Source organism: Mus caroli, unplaced genomic scaffold, assembly GCF_978045245.1.
Source record: "Mus caroli unplaced genomic scaffold, Mus_caroli_1 scaffold_4, whole genome shotgun sequence".
NCBI classification, from domain to species: Eukaryota; Metazoa; Chordata; class Mammalia; order Rodentia; family Muridae; genus Mus; species Mus caroli.
Genome location: NW_028227259.1, coordinates 11,975,887 through 11,993,202, shown reverse-complemented (window position 1 = coordinate 11,993,202; position 17,316 = coordinate 11,975,887). Strand labels below are relative to the sequence as shown.

The 17,316-nt window shown below is 37.3% G+C and overlaps 1 protein-coding gene across 2 annotated transcripts in view; it reads right to left on the bottom strand.

Moving 5' to 3' along the window:
- Cd36 (CD36 molecule (CD36 blood group)) overlaps positions 1-13,651 on the bottom strand; it is a 101,902-nt gene extending 88,251 nt beyond the window's left edge. Inside the window, exon 1 of one of the 2 annotated variants that reach the window (XM_021162090.2) lies at positions 13,516-13,651. The gene's annotated coding sequence lies outside the window, so the exon portion shown is untranslated. The remainder of the gene's footprint in view (positions 1-13,515) is intronic. The other variant, XM_029477079.2, reaches the window with a different exon arrangement.
- Between the last annotated feature and the right edge of the window lie 3,665 nt (positions 13,652-17,316).

Genomic DNA, 17,316 nt, shown 5'->3' with positions numbered 1-17,316 from the left:
TAAGTATGCTGAACTCCAAATGCTCTGTATGTTTGGAAACATAACCTTTGAGAATTTTCAAGAAATCTAAATGTACCTTCTAAGAAGGAAAAACTCTGGGCTAAAAGAAAGAGTAGTGTTAAGAAGTCATCGGGAAATCACCATGAGGTCACTGGGATAGAGGCTGCCTACTCAGGAGTCATACAGCACCTTAGAGCTTTTTCATAGTTCTATTTCAAAAGATGGCCAGGAACTGTTCATCTATATGACCAAGACATCACTCAAAGGAAAAACCCTGGACACAATGTTATGATGTTGTTATAGAAATGTCCATCAGAAGAGTATAATATGGTTTGAGAACAAAACATCCTTCCAGCTAATAACAAGCCAACTCATGATTTTTTAATAGCATTTAAAGAAGAAATAGACACAATATAGAGAGGAAGTTAAAATCTTAAATAATCTGTGTCACAGTAAACACAGGCACAAATTTCTGGTTTTTTTTAAGTAACAGTGACAATAATTGTTACATTATAATTATGACAATTTTTTTAAAGCAGGCATCAAGAGTGCCAAATTCAGTACTCCAGTGTCTACTGGTTTTTGAGAAATAATATTCTAAGCCTAGCCTGGTTCATTCCACTGTCAGAGCAAGCTGTGTTTTCTCACTGCCTTGCGTGCTATATTTGTTTTCCAATCCCTAGTAGCTTGGAAAGATTTAAAATTAACTCAGACTCTGAGCATGGCACTCCCTGTATGATGCATGTCCTTCCCTAATCTTATCTTGCCCTCAACCCTTTGCCTACATAGCAAGCACCTGCTGGCCAGGCATGCCTGCAACCCAAACCATATTCAGATATGTGTCTCCTCACTGTCAGATTAACACCAAGCACACAGACAAAGACTGTGTCAAACCTGTTTGATCTTATTTGCATTTTCTGGTTCTGAGGCTTTTATCCTGCCTTTTAAGTTATTTCTTGTTTAAATTGGCAGAATATATTTGAACTTTACACTTCTCCCATTGCTTGGAATTTACTTTTTATTTTCTTTTTCTAAAATAATATTATTTTTCATTTTATGTGTATGAGTGTTTTGCCTGTAAATATGCTGCACAGTATGTGTGTGATGCCCAGGCAGGCCAGAATAGGGCACTGGATCCCCTGAAATTGGAGTAACAAGACAGTTGTGAGCAGCCATGTAGATGCTGGCAATTAAGCCCTGGTCCTCTGGAAGGGCAACCAGTGACTCATCTCTCCAGTCCCTCAATAATTATTTTTTAAAGATACAATTTCCTCTGTTGTTTACACTCAAACTTCATGATGATCTGCCTGTCTCAGCCGTCCCAGTACTGTGGTTACCGAAATTAGAGACCTCATTCACATGATTCTGGACTTTATTTTGGATACAAATAAGCACAAGCCTGGGATCCTCCCCAAATAGATCACAAGTCATCTGAAGGGTATAGTCCTAAACCATTGACTGAGCTAGAATGTGACAGACACTCCCAGGTGTTGAGAGTGAAAGCCAGAGAGAGCCAAAGGAGGTGCTCTGGCACAGTTAGTGCACGGAGCCATGACATACGTGAGGACTGTGGAAGGCAAGCCCAGGTATAGGGTGGAGTGGGGTGTGGTAGGAAGCAAAGATGATTTTTCAAAGACATTCATAAGAAAACATACATTAGAGACTATATAACAGGAGAAGTATGGTTTTGGTAAAGTTTTAGTATAATGTATGAATCACTAAGAAAATGGGCTTAAAAAATATCTTGGGCCATATAATAGCATCTAGTACTGCAAATTTCCTTCAGTAAATTTTCATTCTATCATATTTAAGTCAAAGAATAGAACAGCCATTGAACAGAACCAGTTGGTGGTAAGACCAGAGTAAGCTGCTAAAGAAACTAGGAAGGAAATGTAGAGCTGACTTAGCACATGGGTATAGGAAGGAGACATTGAGACATCGGGAAAGAAATTGAGAAATATGGACAAGTCATGGAACACCATGACAATGAAATTGGTAGCTGGACCATGCACACAATTAGCTAGTTGGGGGAACTATCCCAGGTTTGGGGACTAAGTAACAAAATTAAAGGAGGTACCACTGGCACAGAAGAAAACATTTGGTTAGTACTGTCTGAGTTTAAAGTGAACACATGTTTTCTAGATGAAGAATTCTGACTCAATCTTTTGATCTTTCTGCTTAATCATTTAAAATAGTATTAATATTTAGTACTTTTAATTCAGTGTAAAAATTGTACTTAGGCTGTTAAATCAATTAATACATGAAAGTCACTGGTATAAGCATTATATATATATTAATATATTATATATATAAAACAATATTATCTATAATATATATATATTAACTCACTAATTTTCTAGAATTACCCTATGAAATAGGTACATCTATCACCCAATTTTACAGTACAGAAGCAAACTCACAAAGAGTTTTACTAACATGCCCAAATTCACAGACCTGGGGACTTTGGAAGATCTCAGCTTACACCTATATAAAATAGTAATAAGAGAATACTTTAACCAATCATTTATAATTATTTTCATTAAATAATAATCAGTTGCTTAATTGTTATCATATTCCATTGTGGTTATCCAATGAGGTCAAATAAGCATATTCTACCTATTTATTTACAATGTAAGAATTTATACAGTGTAATTTATATGCAGAGTATAAATTATTGGCTTTACTGATGTCTAGGACACCTTTATGTACAACAAGGCACACAGATTCAGAGGTTATTTCTCATTTATTTTAATGGAAGCACAGTCACCATGAAATTTCAGAATGGCAAGCATGTATATTGAAAGGATTTAGACAGTTTTGAGTCAGTATGCAGCATGCCAGCATCTGAAACTAAAGCACTAGACATAGAGATACCTGAGTAGAATACTCAGGAAGTGGTTAGAGATACAAGATGTAGATCAAACAATGATCTTGGAAAGATCTTTTAGGAGAAGGGTTGGTGTGAGGGGGTAGGCTTAGATAATGTGAAAACTGGAAAGAGAATTACAGTGAGTATATAAAAGCACTTTAAATGTCTATTAGTCTGAGTCCTTTGCAAAAGTCAGTAGACATTGATTTAAAATTATGTGCAGACTCATTCCCACTACTAATATTTGGTGCATTTGAAGGAAAACAAAATGTAAGCATTAGGGAATAGTTGAAAGTAGACTTCTGTCCCTAAGTCTTATAAAACAGACCGAGATTTGTTTCTGGGCCATGGAAAATATCCACTGAGCATTCTCTTTTAATGAAAGACCATTCATATTGATTCAATTGCTTTTGTTTACTCTACAGAACTTCTGCTTCAGAAATGCTCCCTGTTACTATGTACGGAAGCTGTGGATGGGAGACTTGAGAAGATAAAATGCATCCTGGACACTCAAAAGGAATATTAATGGCTTAGGGAGAATAATGAGATGATTATGGTCAACTCTTTTATGTTTACCCTCCAGTGCAAAGAGTTTATTTTCCTTTGCTTATCCTTCTGTTTCCTGGTGTTGGTTGATAAAACAATGTTTTACACTATACTGTCATAGGCTGCAGGCAAGGATGCTACACACAAAAGCATAGAAGACAGAAGGAGTAAACTTTGGGTTGTCTTTCAATAGAGTTAGAAGGAAACCAAGAAAAGAAATAAGAAATAGGTGATAATTGGATCTCCTTTATTTGTCAGCCACAGCAACTACACCCAGAAGAAAAATGTTAAGGAGAATGTGGTCAGGCCAGAAAGACGATTGACTATACAAATTGTGGTCACTCACAAAATAAAAGCAAGAAAAATCACAACCAGACACGAGAAAAAGCCAATAAATCCTTAAGAATATCTTAGGATAAACAGTAAGAAATATTGATTTCAGTGTTTCCATTGATTTTATCTTGAGAAAGATACATATAGCAAAAGGAGTCTAGAAAACTGAGCATGGAAGAAAGATTGTCTATGTCATGCATGCAAGGGGAGAAAAGGGACTCAGACATTGCTGGCTTAATCAATGAACTAGTGGTCAGAATCGCTGGAGAATGGTCAGTAACTATGAGGTGCCCATAGAAGCACAGAAAAATTGTAGAGCGTTTTTCTAATAAATTTTAGAGCTATTTTTGAATGGATGAAAAAAATGAAAGTAAATCAATAAATGTCTATAAAAGATGCTACCAAATCCAAAAGAATGAAAGAATGAGAAGAAAGAAAAGAAAAGAAAAGAAAAGAGAAAGGAAGGACGTCTAAGCCCAAGGGTACTAAGATATGTAATTCTTTAACAACTAACTCCATATTTTTATTCAATTTTTTTTCACAAATCTCTGTGTTTTATGGATAATGCACGTGAATGTTTTACAAAGGTATGAAACATAAGATGAAAGAACTTCATTCTTAAATTATTCAAACAATTAATTTATTCTAACTAATTGGAGTTCTCAATGAACATTTCAGATTAGAAAACCTTTGCTTCGACATTAGAAAGAATCTATTTAGTGGGTGCTTGTCCCTGAAATACTGCTGATTCGAGCAAGTGAAGGCCTTGCCTTTATGAGACTGTCATTTTAGCCAACAGCACCCATTCTGAGCAGCACTGTCCACCTCTGAATGGGTGTGGAGGCAAGTCTCACATCACAGGACGCAGACTTAATCAATATTGCCTACCGGCATTGTTCTAAAAGTTCTCTAGCATTGTAAAAGGAAGCCAGACATTTGATCAGGAAGGGAAGCAAACAACGCTGCCCCATCCCGACTTATGTCGCTCCCTTAATGTCTCCATTGCCTGTTTGATCCATTTTTCCTTCAGCAGCTTGCTCCAGTATCTGTGGGAGCGGTTTAGGAAAACGGTACAAACACTTTCAATGTTTTCATTAATGTTTTGTTTTTGTTTACATTTTATTTTGTTATGTTTTTTTTGTTCAAAAAGTTTTATTCTATATGAGCAAAACTGAGAAGTTATGAAAAGATATTGCTTAGTTAGAAGAGGCCAAGACGAGGGAAGCAGAAACTGGCCTGAGTAGGGCCACAGGCCTCATCCAGCCGGATCAGCGCCGGGGTAGCGGGAGCGCAGGGTTGCCTGACACCCGCCAGCTACCCACGACCCCCGCCGCAGGATTTTGGGACTGCTGGTGAGTGGAACACAGCTTCTGCTCCAATCCAATTGCGCAGGACCTGAGACTGCATTAGTTAGGGAAGCAGAAACCGGCCTGAGTAGGAACACTCACCAGAGACTATGAAAGCCAGAAGATCCTGGACAGATGTTATACAGACACTAAAAGAACACAAATTCCAGCCCAGGCTACTATACCCAGCCAAACTCTCAATTAACATAGATGGAGAAACCAAAGTATTCCACGACAAAACCAAATTCACACATTATCTCTCCATGAATCCAGCCCTTCAAAGGATAATAACAGAAAAAAACCAATACAAGGACAGGAACCACGCCCTAGAAACAACAAGAAGGTAATCCCTCAACAAACCTAAAAGAAGACAGCCACAAGAACAAAATGCCAACTTTAACAACAAAAATAACAGGAAACAACAATTACTTTTCCTTAATATCTCTTAATATCAATGGACTCAACTCCCCGATAAAAAGACATAGACTAACAAACTGGCTACACAAACAAGACCCAACATTTTGCTGCTTACAGGAAACTCATCTCAGAGAAAAGGATAGACACTACCTCAGAATGAAAGGCTGGAAAACAATTTTCCAAGCAAATGGCATGAAGAAACAAGCTGGAGTAGCCATTCTAATATCTGATAAGATTGACTTCCAACCCAAAGTCATTAAAAAAGACAGGGAGGGACACTTCATACTCATCAAAGGTAAAATCCTCCAAGAGGAACTATCAATCCTGAATATCTATGCTCCAAATACAAAGGCAGCCACATTCATTAAAGAAACTTTAGTAAAGCTCAAAGCACACATTGCACCTCATACAATAATAGTGGGAGACTTCAACACACCACTTTCACCAATGGACAGATCATGGAAACAGAAACTAAACAGGGACACAGTGAAACTAAGAGAAATTATGAATCAAATGGATCTGGCAGATATCTACAGAACATTCTATCCTAAAACAAAAGGATATACCTTCTTCTCAGCACCTCATGGTACCTTCTCCAAAATTGACCACATAATTGGTCACAAAGCAGGCCTCAACAGATATAAAAATATTGAAATTGTCCCATGCATCCTATCAGATCACCATGGACTAAGGCTGATCTTCAATAACAAAATAAATAATAGAAAGCCAACCTTCACGTGGAAACTGAACAACACTCTTCTCAATGATACCTTGGTCAAGGAAGGAATAAAGAAAGAAATTAAGGACTTTTTAGAGTTCAATGAAAATGAAGCCACAACATACCCAAACTTATGGGACGCAATGAAAGCATTTCTAAGAGGAAAACTCATAGCTATGAGTGCCTCCAAAAGGAAACTAGAGAGAGCACACATTAGCAGCTTGACAACACACCTAAAAGCACTAGAACAAAAGGAAGCAAATTCACCCAAGAGGAGTAGACGGCAGGAAATAATCAAACTCAGGGGTGAAATCAACCAAGTGGAAACAAGAAAAACTATTCAAAGAATCAACCAGTCAAGGAGCTGGTTCTTTGAGAAAATCAACAAGATAGATAAACCCTTAGCCAGACTCAGTAGAGGGCACAGGGAAAGCATCCTAATTAACAAAATCAGAAATGAAAAAGGAGACATAACAACAGATCCTGAAGACATCCAAAACACCATCAGATCCTTCTACCAAAGGCTATACTCAACAAAACTGGAGAACCTGGATGAAATGGAGAAGTTCCTAGACAGATACCAGGTACCAAAGTTGAATCAAGATCAGGTTAATGATCTAAACAGCCCTATATCCCCCAAAGAAATAGAAGCAGTCATTAATAGTCTCCCAACTAAAAAAAGCCCAGGACCAGATGGGTTTAGTGCAGAGTTCTATCAGACCTTCAAAGAAGATCTAATCCCAGTTCTTCACAAACTATTCCACAAAATAGAAACAGAAGGTACTCTACCCAACTCATTCTATGAAGCCACAATTACTCTGATACGTAAACCACAAAAAGACCCAACAAAGATAGAAAACTTCAGACCAATATCCCTTATGAATATTGATGCAAAAATCCTCAATAAAATTCTTGCTAACCGAAGCCAAGAACACATCAAAACAATCATCCATCCTGACCAAGTAGGTTTCATCCCAGGGATGCAGGGATGGTTCAATATACGGAAATCCATCAACGTAATCCAGTATATAAACAAACTCAAAGACAAAAACCACATGGTCATCTCGTTAGATGCGGAAAAAGCATTTGACAAGATCCAACACCCATTCATGATAAAAGTCTTGGAAAGATCAGGAATTCAAGGCCCATACCTAAACATGATAAAAGCAATCTACAGCAAACCAGTAGCCAACATCAAAGTAAATGGTGAGAAGCTTGAAGCAATCCCTCTAAAATCAGGGACTAGACAAGGCTGTCCACTTTCTCCATACCTATTCAACATTGTACTTGAAGTCCTAGCCAGAACAATTCGACAACAAAAGGAGATCAAAGGGATACAAATTGGAAAAGATGAAGTCAAAATATCACTTTTTGCAGATGATATGATAGTATATATAAGTGACCCTAAAAATTCCACCAGAGAAATCCTAAGCCTGATAAACAGCTTCGGTGAAGTAGCTGGATATAAAATTAACTCAAACAAATCAATGGCCTTTCTCTACACAAAGAATAAACAGGCTGAGAAAGAAATTAGGGAAACAACACCCTTCTCAATAGTCACAAATAATATAAAATATCTTGGCGTGACTCTAACTAAGGAAGTGAAAGATCTGTATAATAAAAACTTCAAGTCTCTGAAGAAAGAAATTATAGAAGATCTCAGAAAATGGAAAGATCTCCCATGCTCATGGATTGGCAGGATCAACATTGTAAAAATGGCTATCTTGCCAAAAGCAATCTACAGATTCAATGCAATCCCCATCAAAATTCCAAATCAATTCTTCAACGAATTAGAAAGTGCAATCTGCAAATTCATCTGGAATAACAAAAAACCTAGGATAGCAAAAACTCTTCTCAAGGATAAAAGAACCTCTGGTGGAATCACCATGCCGGACCTCAAGCTCTACTACAGAGCAATTGTGATAAAAACTGCATGGTACTGGTATAGTGACAGACAAATAGACCAATGGAATAGAATTGAAGACCCAGAAATGAACCCACACACCTATGGTCACTTGATCTTCGACAAGGGAGCTAAAAACATCCAGTGGAAGAAAGACAGCATTTTCAACAAATGGTGCTGGCACAACTGGTTGTTAACATGTAGAAGAATGCGAATCGATCCATTCCTATCTCCTTGTACTAAGGTCAAGTCTAAGTGGATCAAGGAACTTCACATAAAACCAGAGACACTGAAACTTATAGAGGAGAAAGTGGGGAAAAGCCTTGAAGATATGGGCACAGGGGAAAAATTCCTGAATAGAACAGTAATGGCTTGTGCTGTAAGATCGAGAATTGACAAGTGGGACCTCATGAAACTACAAAGCTTCTGCAAGGCTAAAGACACCATCAATAAGACAAAAAAACCACCAACAGATTGGGAAAGGATCTTCACCTATCCTAAATCAGATAAGGGACTAATATCCAATATATATAAAGAACTCAAGAAGGTGGACTCCAGAAAGTCAAATAACCCCATTAAAAAATGGGGCTCAGAACTGAACAAAGAATTCTCACCTGAGGAATACCGAATGGCAGAGAAGCACCTGAAAAAATGTTCAACATCCTTAATCATCAGGGAAATGCAAATCAAAACAAACCTGAGATTCCACCTCACACCAGTCAGAATGGCTAAGATCAAAAATTCAGGTGACAGCAGATGCTGGCGAGGATGTGGAGAAAGAGGAACACTCCTCCATTGTTGGTGGGATTGCAAGCTTGTACAACCACTCTGGAAATCAGTTTGGCGGTTCCTCAGAAAATTGGACATAGTACTACCGGAGGATCCAGTAATACCTCTCCTGGGCATATATCCAGAAGATGTCCCAACCGGTAAAAAGGACACATGCTCCACTATGTTCATATCAGCCCTATTTATAATAGCCAGAAGCTGGAAAGAACCCAGATGTCCCTCAACAGAGGAATGGATACAGAAATTATGGTACATTTACACAATGGAGTACTACTCAGCTATTAAAAAGAATGAATTTATGAAATTCCTAGCCAAATGGATGGACCTGGAGGGCATCATCTTGAGTGAAGTAACACAATCACAAAAGAACTCACACAATATGTATTCATTGATAAGTGGATATTAGCCCAAAACTTAGGATACCCAAGATATAAGATACAATTTGATAAACGCATGAAACTCAAGAAGAATGAAGACCAAAGTGTGGACACTGTGCACCTTCTTAGAATTGGGAACAAAACACCCAGGGAAGGAGTTACAGAGACAAAGTTCGTAGCTGGGATGAAAGGATGGACCATTTAGAGACTGCTGTATCCAGGGATCCGTCCCATAATCAGCTTCTAAACGCTGACACCATTGCATACACTAGCAAGATTTTGCTGAAAGGACCCAAATATAGCTGTCTCTTGTGAGACTATGCAGGGGCCTAGCAAACACAGGAGTGGATGTTCACAGTCAGCTATTGGATGTATCACAGGGCTCCCAATGGAGAAGCTAGAGAAAGTACCCAAGGAGCTAAAGGGATCTGCAACCCTATTGTTGGAACAACATGATGTACTAACCAGAACCCTGGAGCTCTTGTCTCTAGCTGCATATGTATCGAAAGATGGCCTAGTTGGCCATCAATGGAAAGAGAGGCCCATTGGACTTGCAAACTTTATATGCCCCAATATAGGGGAATGCCAGGGCCAAAAGAATGGGAATGGGTGGGTAGGGAAGTGGGGGGCGCTATGGGGGACTTTTGGGATAGTATTGGAAATGTAATTGAGGAAAATATGTAATAAAAATATATAAAAAATAAATAAATAAAAAATAAAGTTTGTCTTTTCTGTGTAGAGATTAAAAAAAAAAAAAAAAAAGAAGAGGCCAAGACAATCTATTAATATTCTGTATTTCCTAGAAAAGACACCATAGGACTCATTTCATGAGTAGGTATGTCTAAAAGACAATAATCCCATCACCAACTGCTGCTTTATGCTTCACTCATGAAATCGCAACGGAGAAAGCCTGGCTTACTCATTTTATGTTTGGGGTTCTAAGCCATGAAACTCCTGTATCAAAAGGGGATTCTATGACATCATTTCTCAACTTCCCAGAATCAGATGAAGCAATTGTGCTTTATGATGATGACATTGATTACAGCCCAAATAGAAAAGTACAAACCTTCCAGAAAGGACAAAAGCAGTGTCTAAGTGAATTGTAATCAAATTGAAATGATCTTAATTAAATCGCATTTTAAACATGAAAGAATGATTGATAGTCTATTTTGTGGTGGTAGTCATTTTCTTTTGTCCAGACAGAGACTCATTCTGTATCCCAGGGTCTGTGGCCTGTTCGAGTGATTGCCTCAGCCTGCTGACCTGATGTTCTTCACATTCCTGATGTCCCAAAATACTTTTGAATTTTCTATAAAATTTTTCAAAGTATAAAATTTATACTTGAAATATTTGAAGACAATGTATATCAAGGACAGATAATAATAATAATAACAATAACAATAATAAATGTTAAAAGTTGTCCTTATCACATTTTTTAAACCTTAGAAGCACTGAAAGGCGAAGCAGTTTATTTCTAGAAGATCATGCTCTGGCCCTTGATGAATGCAGCCAAGTTGTCTCAAATGTCCCTTCCATAGCCAGTTTTCTGTCATTTCTTCTTTCATACGGTAGAGCTTCTATGACAAAGATCTCCGGACACATCACATCTTCAACTACTTAGTAGAGAATTACAAAGCACCTAACTAAAAATGCTATGTAATTTTGCACATGGTCCATTTTTAAAGGACACAAAATGGAATTTAACCTATTCTTCCCTTTTACAAAAGCTTATTGGAGCTGAGGGTAGAGCTGTGCATGAAACCCAGGGTTTGATATGCAGCAACACATAAAGGTGCTTGGAACCCCATACCTATAATCCCAGCAATTGGGAGGTAGAGAAACAGGATCAGCAGTTCCATTATCCTCTGTCTACATAATGAGTTTGAAGCCAGTCTGTCTCAAAACAAACAACAAATAAATGACTTGGATCTGTGGGAAGACTGTTAGCCCTTCATACTCATTTCCAGTGTCTTAGCTAATTTCTGAATCTCTACACAAAACAAATGATATACTAGAACTGTTTACTGAACTTAATTCCTTCTACATTCCTGTGCACTTAGAGTTTCAGACCATTTCCTGTTTTCACTAGCTGTTTATAAGAGAAAGGATTTCTAGGACTAAACACTGTTTCTGGTATCCTGTTGTAAAAAGTAAGGCACACCACAGCTTCCCTCCAAACAATGCTCTCAGGAAAATCACAGTAACTCACAAATGCATTGACAGAAATTCTTTGTCCTTAACATTTCTCTTTTTCAAAATGGATTTTTTTCTGACATCATCTACTCCTTCCTTCTCCTCGCCTCCCACCCAGATGGACTCCCTTTCTTTATCTCATTAGAAAAGAAAGAGGATTCTAAGAGATAATAACAATTATATTGTAATTCATATAATACAAAAGATAAAACAAAGAGTAGCACATTGGAATTGAACAAAACCAACAAACAGAAGGAAGGAATCAAAGAGAAGCCACAGGAAACAGAGGCCCACCCATTCACATAGTCAGCAACCTCATAGAAAAGCTAACCTGGAAGCCAGAGATGATATGATTTATATGTAAAGGGCCTGGTGCAGACCCACACAGACCCTCAATTTACAGAAATTCTTAATTTTAAATTCTGTAAATTTTTTCCATCAAACATAAATAACTATGATGGTAAATTTATAGCCACCAGTAGTAATATCTGATTAAATTTTTAAGTATTCATTTTAATGAAGAGTAGGCTCCAGAAGCACCATGCAGCTTGGTCACATCTTACAGTAGGTCGTCTTTGCTGTCACTCGCTGAACGGCCAACCCTATACTTCCCTGGGCACTAACTTTGCAGCACTTGAAATGTTTTTTTTGTTTGTTTGCTTGTTTGTGTTCTTTTATTTTTGTTTCTTCTAACAACAAACAACCTTCGGAGACCTGGAGCTTGTCATTTGGCTTTTCTTCCCAAGTGATGTTGTTTTACTATCCTCTGCTTCTTGATTTCCTTTCTAAGTTATCAGATCAGCCCATTACAAAGCTGTTGTTGCCCTTTCTGAAAGGATCCAGTTTCAGATAATTAGTGTTTCTGGGGTACATCATTTAGAGACATTTCTCCTTCCCATTCTCAGGCTCACAGGAGTCTCACTGATCCACAAATCCACTTGTATTACTTAGGTACACCTGAGAAGAAGGCAGGTGGCCTGTTTGTCTCCATTTGATCCAGATTCCTTCCAACCAGAGAGGGACACAGATATCTACACTTTCATAATAATAAGCCAGAAGTAAGCAACCATGCCATTCTCCAGAGACAAAAAGCCAGTGACCTTTTCCCAGTAAAGAAACATATCTAATTCGGCCCTAAACTCGACAAAATAGATTGGAAAGTCAGAGTGAATTGCTTTTTTTGCACAAGCAGCTATTCAATCCATAAGTAAGCACACAGTTGAGTTTACTTCATGAACCGTTGACACTTTAGAATTGTTTACTTGGCTGTACATGAAACACACCTGCAGAAAAATATCGGCTATATAATCAAACCTTCCACTGACCCACAAAGGACATATCTGGCAGACAACAGTCAGTGTCAATTGTGTGATCATCAATGATCAGTATGTCTTTCCCATTCTTTCTAGGAGTTAACTAGCTAAGAGTACAAGCTTTCCCATTATTTTTTTATTCACTAAATCGGGAGTGACACAAAGCCAGAAAATGCTTTCAAAGCATGTAAACAAAGTCTATTCAGCCTCTTTTCTGATTTTTAAGAACAACATTTTATAATCTTAAAGCAAAAATTACAAAGTCTAAATCATGGTTTTAGAGTAACATGACAAAAATATTAATATTCAAGAAGGTCTAAAACTTAAACAGATTTTAATAAGATATGAAATAAGATTTAGACATGAAACATAAATTTTGAAAATAAAGAAGAAATATAAAAAGAAATATAAAATTCAAGGATAAGTCTGTTTCCACAAATTCTCAAAAGAAAATGAAATTCCCTCCTCCCCCCTAAAAAAAGAAAATTACAGAACCAACTGGGAGACTTGGCAATGTAAAAATAAGGGCTCAAAATAAAATGTCCCTAGCTCCTTAACTGCAAGCAAATAAACTTCTTAAGAGAAGTATTGCACATTAATTATTATACCAGATGGCACACATCAGAAAGTTCACATAATTAATTCATAGATAACAGGATATCAACTACAAAGACACAGACAGCTATACTCCTAAATAAAATTTCTGCTCACCAACTTCTAGAACAGCTTGCTTGCCCAGTCACAGGATCTTAAGATTGGCTTCAGGGAGACTGTTGAAGGAGACACACAAAGTAAACACACCATTTCAACAGCGGAGCAGCTGAGAATTCTGGGAGGAGGCACAGGGTCTCAACCATTCATCTATCTTCTAGGTTATCCTGACGCCTGACAGCCATTGACATCCTGAGCATTCCAGTCCTTCAGACCCACGCCTACTAGGAGATAAATATAGGTCTCTGACACCTGAGCCAAATGAAATGAAAGCTAAAGTGAAAAATCACCCTCATTTTGTGCCTCAGTTGAGGAAAATAAAACCCTTAATCCTCTTTCTGCTGAAACCCTGTTGTGTTCCTTAAGAAATAGTTGCTGTGCTTATGAAATACAGAAATACTAGTCAGTTTGCTTCTCTTCTGATGATCATTTGCTTTAATAGAGACAATCTTGGGTACTTTCTTGATCAAGCGTAAAAGCAGGACTGCAGTTTACTCAACAGATTGGGTTTTGCTCTAACCACTTGGGGAAGCTGTTATAAGCCAGTCCCTAAAATGTGTGTTTACGTTGTAAGCTTTCTTAGTATGTTTTCCCCTGTTTTTAGTCACAGTGCCATCATTCTTCTTTAACTCAATTAATGTGTCAGAATGTGCCACTCGTGGCTGTGGTGGTTACATTTGAACTATTGTTATTTAAAAATCTTTTGGATGTTTTTAGCAGCTGGGCTTAATATTACTAATAGGTACAAGAATTAAAGCATGACCCTCAATCTGAATAAATCTGGTAATAAAAGTTAAACTCTGATCAAATAGGGGCATGTGCTCTATCAATGCATCACTAGTTTAGTGAATAATCCATGTATTAAGAATTTCTTCATAGTTAAACAACTAAGGAGAGAGGCCAAGAAAGCCCAACCCAATCAGACCTACAATGCTCCTGTGACTCTTTTGAGATGATAAGCATTTTCATTGAAAAATTCAATTCTACAAAGGTCTAAAAAGGTACTAAGGGGAGGAGAGGGCAGAGAACGCCAACTCTTATATGAAACTCTGATGTCACCAATAATACTTGCCAGATGCTTGGTCAAATCATTAAAAACAATACTCTCATAATATTTTAACTACTGTTCTCATGTGCAGAGAAATCCATCTGCTTCGCATTTTGCCTTGTGTGAGTGACAATCAGTTTTTGTTCCCTTATCCCAAATGAGCGTTTCAATCAACTTAATAGTTATAAGGCAATTCTACAGTAAAGAAACGTAACTAAAAAATATAGATGTGGCTGTCTAAACTGTGTAGTTTTGACTGGATCTTAGTTGTTGCAGGTTAGCCATCAATTTCACCTGTCCTTTAGCTTTTGTTAGATTAATTATTCTATGAGCAATTCCAACGTTCAAGTATTTGTAGTTATCTACTAATCTATTTATTTTTGTTTAAGCAAATTTAGAGAAAGCATAGAAATCTGCCCTCCCTCCACGCCCCGTAAAGATTTGCTCAGATACCAGGTAAGTTCGAGAAGCATTGAAGCAGAACAAACACAAAAAGACAAGACAGTAATCTTCACTTGTAGAGGGGTCTCTGACATCTCTGGTATTGTGTGTCAAGTTTCTCCTGACAACATTTTTTAAGACTTTGACTTAAACTGGGAGGAGCATTTCTGGTAAAAGCACCCCAGAGGCAATCTGAGGTCTAATACATGACAGACCAAAAGGGTAAGCAAGTGACAATAATTTCAGCTGCTGACTTCTTTTCTCAATACCAGGAAGAACTTTTAATGTGAAGTTTGAACCATATATTCCAAAATATAATTCAAGATAATTCATTATTATAGAGAACATTTTTATGCCCATCATTTCGACGAAAAATTGTTTTATTTTTATTTGAAGATAACATTTGGAAATACTGTCCAGAACCTACCAGTAGTTACAGAACACCATGGGCATTCTGAGCATTCTTAGCTCTAAGCAGGGATTATTCTCTGTAAATAAAAATAGAAATTTTGAATGTTCTATTCAAAAATTACAGGCGTGTATTATTTGCTCATTGGTTGGTGTACATAAGTTTCTGGGGAGTAGATGGCTGAGAGCAAAATACCCATAGCAAGGGTTGAACTTCCAAGTGCTGAGGCTCTGTGTAATATCACTGGACAAGACCACTGACCCCATGTGCTCAGGTCATCATCAGAGATGTTTTTGTTGTTTAATATGGAATATGAATGTAACCTAAAGTTAACCTGTTGATTGTTTTAGTAGTGTTTATAAACCTAAAACTTTGAGCAAGTCAATATAAGCCCTTTCGGGGGTCTTTGTTGTTCGATGACTGGCTTAACCTTCAGTTTGAAATAAGATCCTCATAGGACATTATCATGTACTGCTCACTCCTGTCTGAAAAATCTTACTCCAAAGAAGCAAGGAAATCCACCTGGACCTTGACAATGCCACTCTGATGTTGACATTGTGGTAGCATTTATGCTCTCTTCCCTATTCTGGAGGGATCTTTTTCTCTTATATGTCTTCCTCTTCCACTTCGCCAGCATTAATTATTAATGAAGTTCCCTTACTCATTAATCAATATGTCAGGCTGCATATGTTTGGGGAACATAAGGTGATATAACATGGTCATTTTCAAAATCATTTCAGACAAGGCAAAAATGTAAACTACAAATATCCTCCTTTGTATTCCCTTGTCCATTGTTTTAGAGTTCATGGTGAACTGTTTCGAATCCTTGGCTCAGTAACATAACACGGAAGGAACAGATTGTAGCCTTCTAGGGGAAAAATGGCATAAACTCCTTGACCCACTTGAAAACAATGTGTAATTGTCACTGAGATATGAAAACCTTAACCTTGCTAACGTGTTTCAGAAAAATATTTTTGAGAAACACCCATGGATAATTATCAGCTTGCTAAGCATGAACAACATAGGATCAAAAAGATATTTGGTGGCAATATTTATAACTAAGTATGCCAGCAAAATCCTACTGGAATTTTCTGTAGGTTAATAAGACAACTTTGCATACCACTCAAAGCCATCCTTCCTAAGAGACATTACTTAAAGGAGAATTGTGGCAAATGTTTCCTATTAGACTTCTCTGCTTAACTTGGTCTCAAGTCTGCCATGCATGTAGTATCCTTTTTCTAAACATCAGCTTGAGGCAAAGGTTTTGTTGTCACTCTTTCTCCTTAATTCTTTTGGTTTTGGAGGAAAAGAGTTATAATTTTGTAATAGTACACTAGAGCTCACAAGGCCTCATAACTTCTGTAAGCAAGGTTTGACTCACACTCATAGGAACTCTCCTGTCTCAGTCTTACAAGTGCTGTGATTAAGAAGAAATGTGTGCCATAGAGCTGACTTTACTTTTTTTTTCTTGAAAAACTTAAAAAAGAAGCTAGTTTCACTCTACACGTGGTAGAATGTCTGGAAGGATTCATGTTAACTCGTGGATTTAGTCATTCTACAAACCACATGAATGGTAAGAATCACACTGGCTATGATTAACATGTAATACTTCTGCTTACATTTAAAAATTGTGGTATTATGTTTGTAAACTATTAGATTTAGAAGAAATTGCTTCCTATTTGCTCACTATTAAGAATGGAGATTGAAATAATCTATACTATTAAGATCACCTTCTATTAAGTTCTTTAGTATTTTCCCAAAGCTTAAAATTTTCAGTAGCTTTATATGCCATTTAATCTCTATTTCCATCCTCATCTGCACTGATTACAAAAACCTCATCAACAATTAACATAACACATCAGAGCCTAGAGAAACACTGTTGTGTTTTGTTTTTCATCAAGTG